We start from the raw sequence: 12,967 nt of genomic DNA on the forward strand, positions 1-12,967 counted from the left end.
TTTAAGGCACTGGCAGCTTTTGACAGAGACCCAAGTCCTTGAATTTGTGGGTGATCTGGTCCTCCTGTCTGCAAGAAGATAAAGTCAAACAATTATCTGCTTTCTCTCTTGCCAGAACAATGTCCAAAGCATAGGCAGGAGTCCCTGAGTAGGAGGGGAGTCTGTGCCTTGAAGGTGCAAAAGCCTGAGGTATATCCTTGGCTCCATATGATGGCTGATCATAAAACATGTGGAGACAAGAGCACTGCTAGGACCACTGCTGAGGAGTACTGAATTAAGATAATTAGTGGGACTAAAAGAGAAGTAGTAAATATAAAAATGAAAATCTCTACTCTGATCTGCCACTTAACTGGAAGATAGCTCCAGGAGGGTTCTTCATCCATAATGCTACAGAGCCCAGGGCTTTGAACATTACAGGTCAATAAGTCATGCAATCAGCTTTAAGAGAAAGGAATTATTAAAATGAAGGTTTCAGTCTTTTTATTTGATTTCTCCTTAGACAGTGAGATTTATCTTTAAAGAAAGAACTGAAAATTTATACTTTTTCTCTTTTATCTGTACATTCATTCATGTGAGCTAATGAAAGACATTACCACCAAATTAAGCCACTGCAAGACCATGTTGTGCCTGAGCAGCACAAGCCAGTCCCTGGCTACATGTTCCCACAGCCACTCCTGGATCAGGGCTGGGAATGCTGCTGCCACATGGTGTGTCAGGTCAGCCCACAGGCCTGACCAGGCATTAACCTTAGCTTATTCATTTGCTGTTTCAGTGTGTTCCTCATATTCATTTGCTGTTTTGGTGTGCTCCTCAACCCAAACCCAAGGCATCAGGCCACGCGACACACGGGGGTGCAGCTGCTGACACCAGCACAGGGAGGAGATGGGAGCAGCAGGGCGGAAAGGGCAGGCTCAGCTCTCCAGGGCAGTGTGCTCCTGGATCTGCTTAACTACGTTAAGGCGGGCTCAGGCAATGTCGAAGAAGACGGTTATACTGAGACGTCAGATGTGAAGGAAAACCCAGACCATTCTCCACACTAAACCAAGAAACCAGCTGAATGTGACCCCATTGCTTTTGTGATGAAAACGTGACATCGCTTGATCCTGAAACACAAAAGAAATACCAGCATGGGGGTCACTATGGATAAGCACCACACAAGTGTGTTTGGCTGAGAGTTAAAGGCATTGGCTGCCAACGACTTGACTGTGCATCTGGGCATACATATTTTCCTGCTTTTGTGTACAAGGCTTTTGAGGGTGCCTGGAGGCAATATTTCAAGTGAAGGACACAAGGCATGCTCAAATGCAGACCTGAAAATAGGATTTAATTGTATTTCTCAACTCATTTGATTATCTCAGTATCAGAGGCTGAGATTGGGATAGGCTTGGGTTAACTGACCCAAACATTTTCTTTGTTGCTGTTCTGCGTTTTAAAGATGTTTGAAGGAAGAGCCATCATTACCCAAGGTTCAGGTAATACATATGATCTGATTTTGTATCCACTCGAAATATGCCTTAAATAGCAGTGGTTAAGATGTCCTTTCCAAGTGTTGTTTTCTTTCACCCACGGAATGACTGTGAACACACATCTGCTTGTCCCTTGGGGATGATACACCTTAATATTCTCACACAATTTTACCTTTTGGACAATGCCCAGATCACTATTTATATTATTATTTCTCATCTGATTCTTCCCTTTTATTTCAGAGTTATACTCTGCCTGGATACATGCTTTCTAGTCTCCCTTTTAAAGGGTAAACAGATGATTACAAGTTTATTTTCACAAAATATATGGAGTGGTTATCTCTGCTAAATACCAAAACAGTATTCAATCAAGAGAATTAAGCTGATGAAAGAGATGTTAAGCCAATGTCAAAGATCTTTTAGGAACACAGAACTTGTACGCAATAACAACATGGTTGGATTAACTTTACAACAAAAGGAAATTAGACTGGATTTCTACAGAGTCAGTTTTGTTATTCTAGCTAACAATATGATTAACATTGAATGAATGGTGAAGACTTCATTCATGCTTCACCTAGCCCAAATTAATGTGACTGATTACTCGGCCTCTCTGTTCTGGCAGAAATTCCTGTGCCTCCTAGGCTTGTTTATCCAGGAAGTCTCACTTTTAAGGGGGTTGACCCCAGCCAGAAGGAAACAGTAGCTGAAGCCTTTGAAGCTTTTGCACTTCATCGCCCTTTCCTCTGGATGACCAGCTCCAACTTCATGTTTAAGGGGGAAAAGTCTAAGGCCCCAGCTACTGCAGAACATCCAGCTGGGCTCCCTTGACAGCAAGCGTTTGACATATGATTACAGCAATTTTAGGAATCATTCCTTTCTCAAAGTGGTTCTTTTTTTTTTCTTAAATTAGTCCCATGCTCCTCACTGCCAATTATCAGACCACTTTAGTTGGAGGCTAGTGCTAAGCTTGGGATTAGCTGCTCACCCTCCTTCAGGAGCATCCCTGACTCCCCAAAGAGCTGTAAATTAAGCTGCTGCTGAAAAATCCCTTTCTGCCAAGCACCTGAGGAACCTGAGAGACCATATGGGCTGTGAAAATGACAATATGCACATCAAGTGCTGTTTGTGTTCACTGTGAGAAAACAAGTCAGTGCAGACTGACATCAGTGTCAGCACAATGAAGGCTGCAGAAAAAAAATGCAAGCTATAGATTTAACCTAAGAGGCAGGAAAACAGCCAGGGGCAGGTAACTCCCAACTCTCCCACTCCCCCTGCCCCATCACATCAGTAATGTTCTCTCACTGGACAGACCCACGGCCAAAGCATAATCGACATGGAGAGCCTTGACTTTTCCTTCTTCTCATCCTCACCTAGGTGCAATACAGATGAAAACTAGCAGCAGTGGGAAGAGCCCACATGAACACACAAAAACAGGCAGACAGCTTTCTTTGGTGCTCACAGCAGGGGCAGGTAGGTGTCTTTACACAGAACAAAGACAAGCATCTTTTCCCTGCTTACGGCAACTGGATGTGGTGCTACAGAAAAAGACAAACTGTCACCATCAATCCTCTTCACTGGGAGCTCACACACTCCTTAAGTTATTCCTTGAAACACCTTCCACATTCAGGCAGAGTTTCATAAGTACTCAGTAGCCATCCACAAAGCTGAGTGCCTTCTGTGGCTTCTTTTTTGGTCTGTTTTCACAAAATCATGTCAGAAGCATAAAGGGAATTAGTGAATGTCTTCTCTCAATCCCATGCAGTCATAGCTCCTTCATGACAGTGTTTGAGTCTCCCAAAATTCTTGCATCTGCAAAGCACATGTCTGCAACAACCAGACCCAAACCAAATCCCCCTTGAGTCCTCTAGGAAGGAGAGAAGAATGGGAAAGCAGCCTAATATTCTTCCTGGCAAAACACTTCTGAAGCTTAATTTTTATTACCATCGTGTAGATTATGTCTGCAAAAGAAACAAACAAAAAAAAAAAACAAAAAAAAAAAGAAGAAAGGAAAAAGAAAAGGTTTCTCCAAGGATATGCATATAATTTTCATAGCAGAATAAGTCCTTGAGTCATGCAAAGGACAAAGCTGTGACAAAGCTAAAGTAGTACCACCACATTTTTCAGCCTTGTAAGCTCTAACCATTTAATATCCAGCAACGCTTGTGCATTTTAAAAAGGTAAAAATAATGAATTCTTACAGAAATAATTATTCATACATACACATATAATATATGTTTGGCTCTTGGCTGGAAAAGACAGAGGTTTTTTATATTGAATTGGAAACGCCTATAGCACAGAAGATGGTTATAGAATGAATTTTTTAAAAAATAAATAAGAACACTCTATTCCAATAGACTGCATTGTCATAGTTTTTCCTTAGATAAAAGCAAATCTATGGTTAAATGTAAAGGCTTTATATTGAGACAGACACATGTGGTAGTCTGAGCAAGGGACAGGAAAGGTGATTGGATTTTTTCACTTGTTCTAGGCTTTTTTGCTGTTTTTTCATGGTAGCTAATTAAGCTATAAATTTTAACTATTGTACAAAAGATTTTGAAATTTTCAATGAATTTATGCTTTTGAAGACTGTCCTTTTGTACAAAGAAAGGCATCCTGAAACTGCCAATACTGCAGATTATTGTTTTTCATGATGGTAGTGGTGTTGAAAATCAGTGAGATAACTATTCACCTTCCTGAAAAAGTACATAGCTTTTGTGAGCATTTCTAGAAACAAAATAATAATATTAATATGGCACTTCAGCACCAAAAGGGTGAATATATAACAACAATGTATTTTCTTACAGAATAACACTATAGCATTTTGTTTTGGGAAGAACAAAGAAAGTTCTCAACTCCTGACAACATGATGTCAGAATCCAGGACAGGATACATGTGGGATTGATTTCACAAGAAGACAAACATCTGTCAACACTGATGTTGATGAAATACTATATAAACAAATATATATAGAACATCTGCACACTGCAGTATATATCCATGGGACAACAATATTCCTTTGCAGCCAAGAAGACGAATGGTATCTTGGGGTGCATTGAGTGTCTCCAGCAGATCAAGGGAGGTTCTTCTCCCCTTCTACTTGGCCCTGGTGAGACTTCACTTGGAGTATTGGGTCCAGTTCTGGGCTCCCCAGTTCAAGAGGGACAGGGATTTACTTGAGATAGTCCAACGGAGGCTACGAGGATGATTAAGGGACTGGAACACCTGTCTTATGAGGAAAGGCTGAGAGACCTGGGGCTTTTCAGTCTAGAGAAAACTGAGGGCGGATTTAATTAATGTCTACAAATACATGAGGACTGGGCATCAAGAAGGCAGAGAGAAAAGCTTTTCACTTGTGCCCTGTGATAGGATGAGGGATAATGGACTCAAACTTGAGCACAGGAAGTTCCGCCTCAACATGAGGAAGAACTTCTTTACTGTGAGGGTTACAGAGCACTGGAACAGGCTCCCCAGAGAGGCTGTGGAGTCTCCTTCTCTGGAGACTTTCAAGACCTGTCTGGATGCCTGAGTGATCTGCCCTAGTTGTTTGTTTGGTGTTTGGGTTGTTTGGTTTTTTTTGTTGGGGGGGGAAGGGGAAAAAGGGAGGTTGTTTATTTTGTTTTGTTTTTCCTGCTCTGGCAGGGGGCTTGGACTCTATGATCTTTGGAGGTTCCTTCCAACCCCTAATACCCTGTGATTCTGTGATTTTGTGATTCTGTGATACACGGTCTTTTCCTAATTCTAGCAGGTTTCCCTGCTCTATCACACACAGTTTTCCAGGCTGGCTGTTACAAGGGGAACTGCCATTTACCCAAGGTGATGCTACCAGCAAACCCCTCGGGATGGACATGAAGCAGGAGCTCACGAGGACCTCCTGCCCAGAGCCTTTGATCTCAGCCATGTGTCCCTGCTCAGCAACAGGCAGGTACAGCACATGATGGCCCTGTGCCAGCCATGCTGTGTGGCCGAGGCTCACAGCGGAGAGAGCGTGTCATTCCTGGGAAGGAAAACCTCCTCCTGCATGCCAGGAGAACAAAACAAAATTATTCCTGGCAGGATGTGTGTGGAGCAGAGATTTTTATGCGTGGAAGATCTAGGTGTCGGTTTGCAGAGTCAGGGGTTAAACACCTGATGAGGCAAATGCAGCTGGGTGAGGAGGAGGAGCAGGAGGGACAGATGAACCAGATATCTTGTGTGAGGGAGTGATACACAGAGGAGAGTCTCCTTCTCTGGGGGGCAAACATACCGCTTTTGGCAAAAACATGATTGAGATTTAATTACTAGGTAAGAATAACCAAAATAATTTTTGTCAGCACATACATAATCCAAGTAGAGGCAGAGCTAACATTTGATTTAAAATTCCTTGTAGAGCAAATCTTTGTCTTATCCTGACAGGGATCAAATATCCATGAACACGCTCATTTGTGGTATCACAAACCAATAGGATTGCTGGTAAAATAAACATATGGAATAGGTTTTACAGAGCTCATCTCATAAACCAAACCAGACAGCAAGCTTGGAAGGGCTGGCAGTGAACCCAAATTTGCAGCTCCACTTTGAGATGTCAGGAGGACATGTTGAATTCCAAGTGGGAACATTTGCCTGCCATTTGCTCTTCTCCCCATAGCCTCAACTTCTCCTCCAGGAAGACCTGGTGTGGTATTTTTTTCCATGTTTTTGCAGGGGAAAGAACAACACAGTAAGGCAGGTTTGAACATCTGCTTGAACATTACCCAGCAACCACTGCATGCTCGATAAGCCTTGGGGTGCGAACACTGAACTTGGGTCAAGTGCTACCACCAGCTGACTTCAAGCTCAGCGCTGCTTGAATCTTCAGTACCGAACTGAAAGGACTAGTCAGACATCTGTTATAACATCCTTGGTTGATTTCCAAGCACTACATAGCTGAACACATCAAACACAGTAAAATAAGTGGCAGGAAGACAATCCCATCTTCCTTTAAGCTCGTGGTTTTTTTCTGAACCCCCATTCTTCTGCAAAACCAGAAATTATTGCCAGCTTACAGACTGATTTTGAGAAATATGGATGCTTTCATGCAATACTCATGAACAGTCAAGAGACTAGTAGAAACTTTCATTGCAATCCAGTTAAAATATTATTACAAATATCAGCCAGTCTGTTGTGACTGTTAGCATACTTTATCAACATATAGGGGGGAGGGCTGGTTTTTTATTATCTTGCTCTTTCTTTCCCTTATCAAGAGAAGCTGAAGTCAGCATAAAAGCAGTAAGCTCATCACTTTGGTGAAAACCAATGTGTGAAGGATCCAAAGAAACTAATACCTGCTTATGTGTTGGGAAATTGAGAAAACAGTCACTATTGAGCTAGTGAAGAAGGTGTTTGGGAGCTCTGGAAGGGTTCTTGTGTCTAGGAAACTAAAGCTGGCCAAAGTAACTCCTCTGAAAAATACGTTTTCATCAGTAATAGCACAATAAGCTTTGGCAGTCTTCATGTTGGCAGCAAACGTCTCATGAACTCTTAACCCTTTTTTTTTATTTTTCTTTATGCATAAGCAAGCCTCTAGTCCTTCTCTGCAGGCAAATTTTAAGGGCAAGTCATCAGGTAGAGAGAATCAATGGAAATAAAACATTCCCTGGAAGTTTTGGAATTAAGTGTTTCTAGTTGGTCTCAGGAGAGGACCATGAAGAAAGCTGTAGGCAGCAGCTTGGAGTGTTCAGAGATCACAGTTCTTTGCTAATGAGAACACCCAGTCAGAACCCTGCAGCACATCTTTGACAGAATAACAAATAGAATAAAATAAGTATTAGAAAGAAGTTGAAAGGCTTCCTCTACCAAGCTGCTGTCCCCAGCTGATTGTAAAATGGCAGCTGGTTCAACCCAAAAATGTTCTACAATCTTAAAAGGCTGTCAGATTTCCAGCTGAGCTTTGTGTGTGCCTTCCAAACTCAGGTGAATGGGGACAAAACATCCAGTGGCTTGGTATTTCATGGCTCTGTCCATGGTTGGTTGAAAAGAAATTTCCGAGCAACTCTGTAACAAAATTATTAGGATTATCTAAAAAAACCCAAAGACTAAGTATTTTAATTCTCCTAAGACCTTAAAAACAGACTGGAATTATCATTGCAGTCAAGTACATGCAAGCAGCAAAGTAATGGAGAAATTTTAAAAGATGCTACACACAGACATGCAGGAGAGGACCACGAAACCTCATAGAACAAACCTATAAATATTAAACCAGCTGATGCAAGTGAGCTGCACAATTCTGGTTTGCTTAAGAGCAAAACCAGCTGCTCCTGCTGCAGGCCTGAAAAAAGCCTTGTGGGTCTAAACCCGTGGCTGTTTGAGCTGTTGATGCAGCTGGAAAATACAGATGATACCCGCTTCAGCCTCCAACCCTCACCTTGCCTGCACTCACAGTGGCTAAGCCCAATGCAGCTCCAAGAACTGGGCACCACACCCCCGCCAGGATTCCCAGAAGAGCCAGGGATCCCAGGCAGCCCCTGTGTCCCACAGCCCTGTGCTACAGATACCCCACTCCAGAGCCAAAACAGCTGTGCCAGTCTGAAGGCCAGCCCTGTACCCATGCTCCATAGCCATGCCTGAGGATCCGGCTGGCACTGTGCACGTGGGCACATAGCAGGCTGCACAGCTCAAGCCTGGAGTCTGCACCCTGTGCACGTGAAGATGCTCCTTGCAGCTGTGCAACCCCCCCTGGGTGTTTCACTGACCTCTATCCCCACGTGCACACCCCGCAGGACAGCACTGCTGCTGGGCAAGCGCCGTCTCTTTCGCTCATGGCAGCAGTTTTCCGCTGTGCCCGCCAATCACGTTGCACACCACAGAAAGGATCCCTTCCAGCAAGTCTCCGAGCCTCAGACGAAAGCACAGATCCTTGGCTAGTATTTTGGCATCACCCTGGCTCCAACATGCTCACCAAAGGGGTGCGAGAGATGGAGTGGGGCAGCTCGGCTCACCAGATGTACCACTGTGTCTGAACAGCAGCGGGCCGGTATGTCAGACACAGCAGGAACTCACAAAAACAGGCCCATTAGCCAGAAATCTAGGGCACTCTGCCAATTAAATTGTTAACCTCCAGGCATATTTAAATGCATCCAACACACTCAGCTTTTCCAGTTCTACTCCTTTTGCCACACTCAGTAAGCCATACGTGTCTATTTCTAAAGAGTGAGGTGCTTTACGCAGCTAAAATAAACACACCACGGGAAGCTCTGCAGTGTAGGAAACTCTGAAGTACACCTCCCACTGGTTTTCCAAGGGAATGATGCCCTTCAGTCCCACAAATGTGTTTGAACACTTACCCCATCAATGCACATCTTTGTAAGCTCCACGCCGAGTGGCACTGCCCTTGACATTGGGGAATGTTCAACTGCTCTTCCAATGTAATGCAAACACAAAAGTGAAGGAGAGAGAAAAAACTTACCTTACTTAAAATCACAGAGCAAGGTCAGCTTATTAATCAGTTCTGTATGAGAATATCACAGAAGTTTCCATAAATGAATGCATTTGACAAGGCATTTTGAAAGGATCAGGGATGTAGAAGAAAAGTAACAGGCAAAAGCAGTTAAAAAGCCTCTAACTCCGAGGAGCTTCCCTTTTTATGGATTTTTATGATCATCACCTTTTAATAGGTGAGCATAATTGTACTCATATGCTCTAGCACCATCTAGCTTGTGCCTAAGGTAACTGAGTTCCAATATTTTCTCCTAAAGCAGGCACATCTTTAACCATGTAAATAATTTCTTTTAAGTGTGATTGTCTGTACTTTGGTTGTTTTGGTTATTACTTTGGTATTATAATCCAAATGAAAGCAAAACTAGCGAGCACAAAGCAGCCAGAGGTTAAAGAGACTCCTTCACCAAGCAATCCTTTCAGCAAATCCTTTTCTGTCTGTCAGTTTCTCTTTTCCCTCTTTTCTGAATCCTGACAAAGATACATGTGTGTGTTATGTCTGAAGTTTACATTTCAGATTTGGTTTGCTAAAATAAGGCTCCCTAAAGGAACTCATTAAGAAAGCAAACAACTAATGGGACAAAAACCACAATACCATTTCTTGATTAAAAAAAAAAAAAAAAGCACCAGACAATAAGAAAACCAGAGAAGGGTTGCTGCTCATCACAAGCAAAGCTAACAGTTCATACTGGCAATGAGTTTGCTCATGGAGGACTAAGGTGGCACCTTCATGTCCCACAGAAGCCACTTTACTGCACCCTCTGGCTCTCTGTTTCACAGCTGCAACCAGCAGCCAGGACCAGCATCAGGCAAGGCAGGTGAGAAGAAAAGCCTCCAGGGGACCACTCAGCAATGTGGAGCTGAAGTTTAATCTGGCTCAAACAGCAAAATATACAACACAAATCCATTCAATACTTCAGCTGACATACAATCTCCTGCCCAGATTCCCTAAAGTGAAATTCCTAGTCAGGACAAATATCTGCAGTTATGCAAACTGTGATAAGAACTGCCATTAACCTGCAGCAGGTGTCAGAAGACATCTCATGAAGGAGTCAAGAGGTCTGTTCCTCTTTCCATGCTACTTGTACACAAATTCCAAGAGGGCTTTTGCAGGCTGTGAGGGCTCTCTAGTCATGCCTTCCCAGGGCTCATCAGCAGCTTTTGTGGAGACACTGCACACATTTTGAGGTGAGCTTCTTAGCTGGCTTGACCACTTCTCCCTGAAAAAAAGCACCACGTAGATGTACCCTCACTCATACAGCACTGTCTGACACTGCAGCACCAAGCAGCAGAGAAGCCAAGTTAATAAGCCAAATTCTCCTTCTGCAGGTCACTAATGGCTGCAGCCAAATTACTGCAACTCAGTCTTGGGGTGCCCACTGCAGAGCTCCAAGAAAAGTGTCACCTGCACATAATGGTTTCTGCGTATTTCAGCTCATGGAACAGCCACAGGCTTTCTGTTTGAGTGGCTTAGTTAGGTCCACTGAAACAATTAAAGGCGGAAGAACAAAAAAGTAAGGCCTCCAGGATGAAGTACAGTGCATGTTTTGTTTGTAACACATTGCACCAGCTCTGTTACACAAATTAATGGTCACAATTCTGCCCAGACGTGTAGTACGCTCCCTGCAGATGGAAGCATAGAAAGAGGGGAATGTTTGCTCCTGAGGCATAAAAAGGTGGATGTCTGACCCACACCTGGAGCCCCATCTGGACTAGGGCAGTTTAGCACAATGCAACATTCAGTAGAAGCAAATTCACAAAATTATTGCTCCGTGCTGCCTATTTTTTGTGCATTTGTTGCCAAAACCATGGGTTTATCTATCCAAGAGAAAGGATTAACATTCCAGGATATGTTGAATGAGACATTTTAAAAACAAAATTTGACATGGCTACACTAAAGCAGAGCAATGCCCTGACCCTGTGTCCTGGAAGCCTCCAGAGTCCAGGGAGGGAGCTCTGTTAGTACTGCTAAAGTAAATTTGGGAAATGTGCTTTTCTGCACATTTTGAAATGTAAAACCTTCCCAGAGGGGAGGCAGCAATTGAAGAGAGAACTGCACAGGAGCCTCTGGAAGGGATATCAAAATCCAGCTGGGTATATACCCAAAGAAGAAAATTGACACAAGCCTGACTAAAACATGTAGGAAGAGGCAGCATAGAGAAGACACACAGGTGCCAGAATTTTATAGCTCCACAATCCACAGAAACGCTCTAAGCCCGAGATGAATCATAAGGGAAGTGACCTTGGCTCTCTCTTTCCATCCTTTACAAAGCTTGGGCTCTCAGATATACCATGCAACAGTGGCTGCTTTTCCTCCCTCCTCAGAAGATGAGACGATTCCTCAGCCAAGGGACAACTTCACTTCTTCTGAGAGAAGCACATTTTTTGTACTTGTCTTTTTGGAGAAACATAAATTTTATCCCACAGGCAGTAAGATTTCACACAACATGAAAAGTCTGCCACATCATCAGCATGATGCCTTCTGTTTTGAGAAACATTATCAGACTACAAAACTCCTTGAGAATTCATGTAAGCTGGCTCTTTGTCACCTATGAAAAGGCAGGCACAGAGCAGAGCTTATGAAGAGGGGTTAGGAGATGTTGGTGAGAGAGCAAAGGCAAGATGTTGGCTTGCAGGCTTTTTTTGCAATTTGGCAGATGCATTTTTTGCTCCTTTCTCTGCTAGGGCCCTCTTGGATAACCTCAAGTATAGTAGTCTCAGCCCCTGCTGTCCCTAGCCCAGGTTGACTATTTATTGCCTTGTCCCCATTTCACAGACATTTGAGTGGCCTGTCAGTCAAACTGCCACTGATGCTTTTGTATTTTAAGGTACACCACTACCAGTATTAGTTTGCCCCACACATTATTCTGTTCAGGGCTGAGTTGCCTCTGTATTCTGGATATTTACCTCTTTACAACCACCATGAGTAAAAGCTTGCAATTGCCTCAAAAGCAGAAATACAGTTATTTATAAATGTATTTCTGTTAAGTAAAAATTACGTTCCTTTCCTCTCTGCTGTGATGCATTGGTGAAGGTGCACAGCCCATTTGTTTCAGGTTTGATGCTGTTCAGTTCAGCTGAAGCAAGGGGCTGAATACAAAACCTCAATTCTTTATCTAACACTTTTTAAAGTGTTAAGTTTAAAAGCTCTGTTTTAAGGTTGCACAAACATCCTTGGCCTTCACAAGGCAACCAAGCCCAGCAAATGACTTCTGAAAATTATCTACACTGGGAAAATGTGCAACCCACGTTAGACAGAATTGAAATGAGTGGGCTGACAAGGAGCAGGACGGAGCAAAGCCCCAGTGTTTTCTAAGGATTTTGATAAAACTCTAAACATTATCAATGATGACAGTGCCTCTCGTAAGTTGCTTGAATTGCATTTGTAACCCAGCTCTCCACTAAAATGCATCAAGTAGCACCAAGGTCATGACTCCAACACTTGACTAGAGCTTTACAGCAACAGAGCCAGGACACTAGAGCTTCCAGTTTCCTTCACCTACTCTGCTAGTGTGGTGGGAACATCCCTCTTCTGTACACAATGCAGAGGATGAGGCTTGCAGACAAATGGTGTGTGATGGCACTGGGGTACCTCACACTGAACTGAACAAGAGCAGACAGGCTCCAAGGCCACAACACTGACAGCGCTGGCTCTGGCAGTCCCGGGGGAAAGCCTCAGCTCCTCCACCACAAAGGACATGAGAGAAAAGGAGCTGGGGCAGGCACTGATTTGGGGATCATTCCCATTTTTACTGTGCCAGAGCTTTAGGCAGAAACTTGCCTGTTTTTTTTTCCTCTCAGCAGCTTCATCACTAAATTAGCTAGTGAGTTACAAAGTGGTGATGCCAAAAGTGCAGCAATGTAGGAAGCCTGGTCACAAGCAGGAGTATCCAGAGACCAACCAAAACCTATCCTTCTGTCTGACCTGCAGTACAGCTTTTCTCTTTTACGGGAAAAGCCCTTAAGGCTGTCAGTCAGAATCTTCCAACTTAATTTTGCACACATGGCAAGTCCCCAAGACTTGAACTTTTTTCACATAAGGGAACAAAAGCCAC

This window comes from Chaetura pelagica, unplaced genomic scaffold, assembly GCF_000747805.2.
Source record: "Chaetura pelagica isolate M959 unplaced genomic scaffold, ChaPel_1.0 scaffold314, whole genome shotgun sequence".
In the NCBI taxonomy this organism is placed as follows: Eukaryota; Metazoa; Chordata; class Aves; order Apodiformes; family Apodidae; genus Chaetura; species Chaetura pelagica.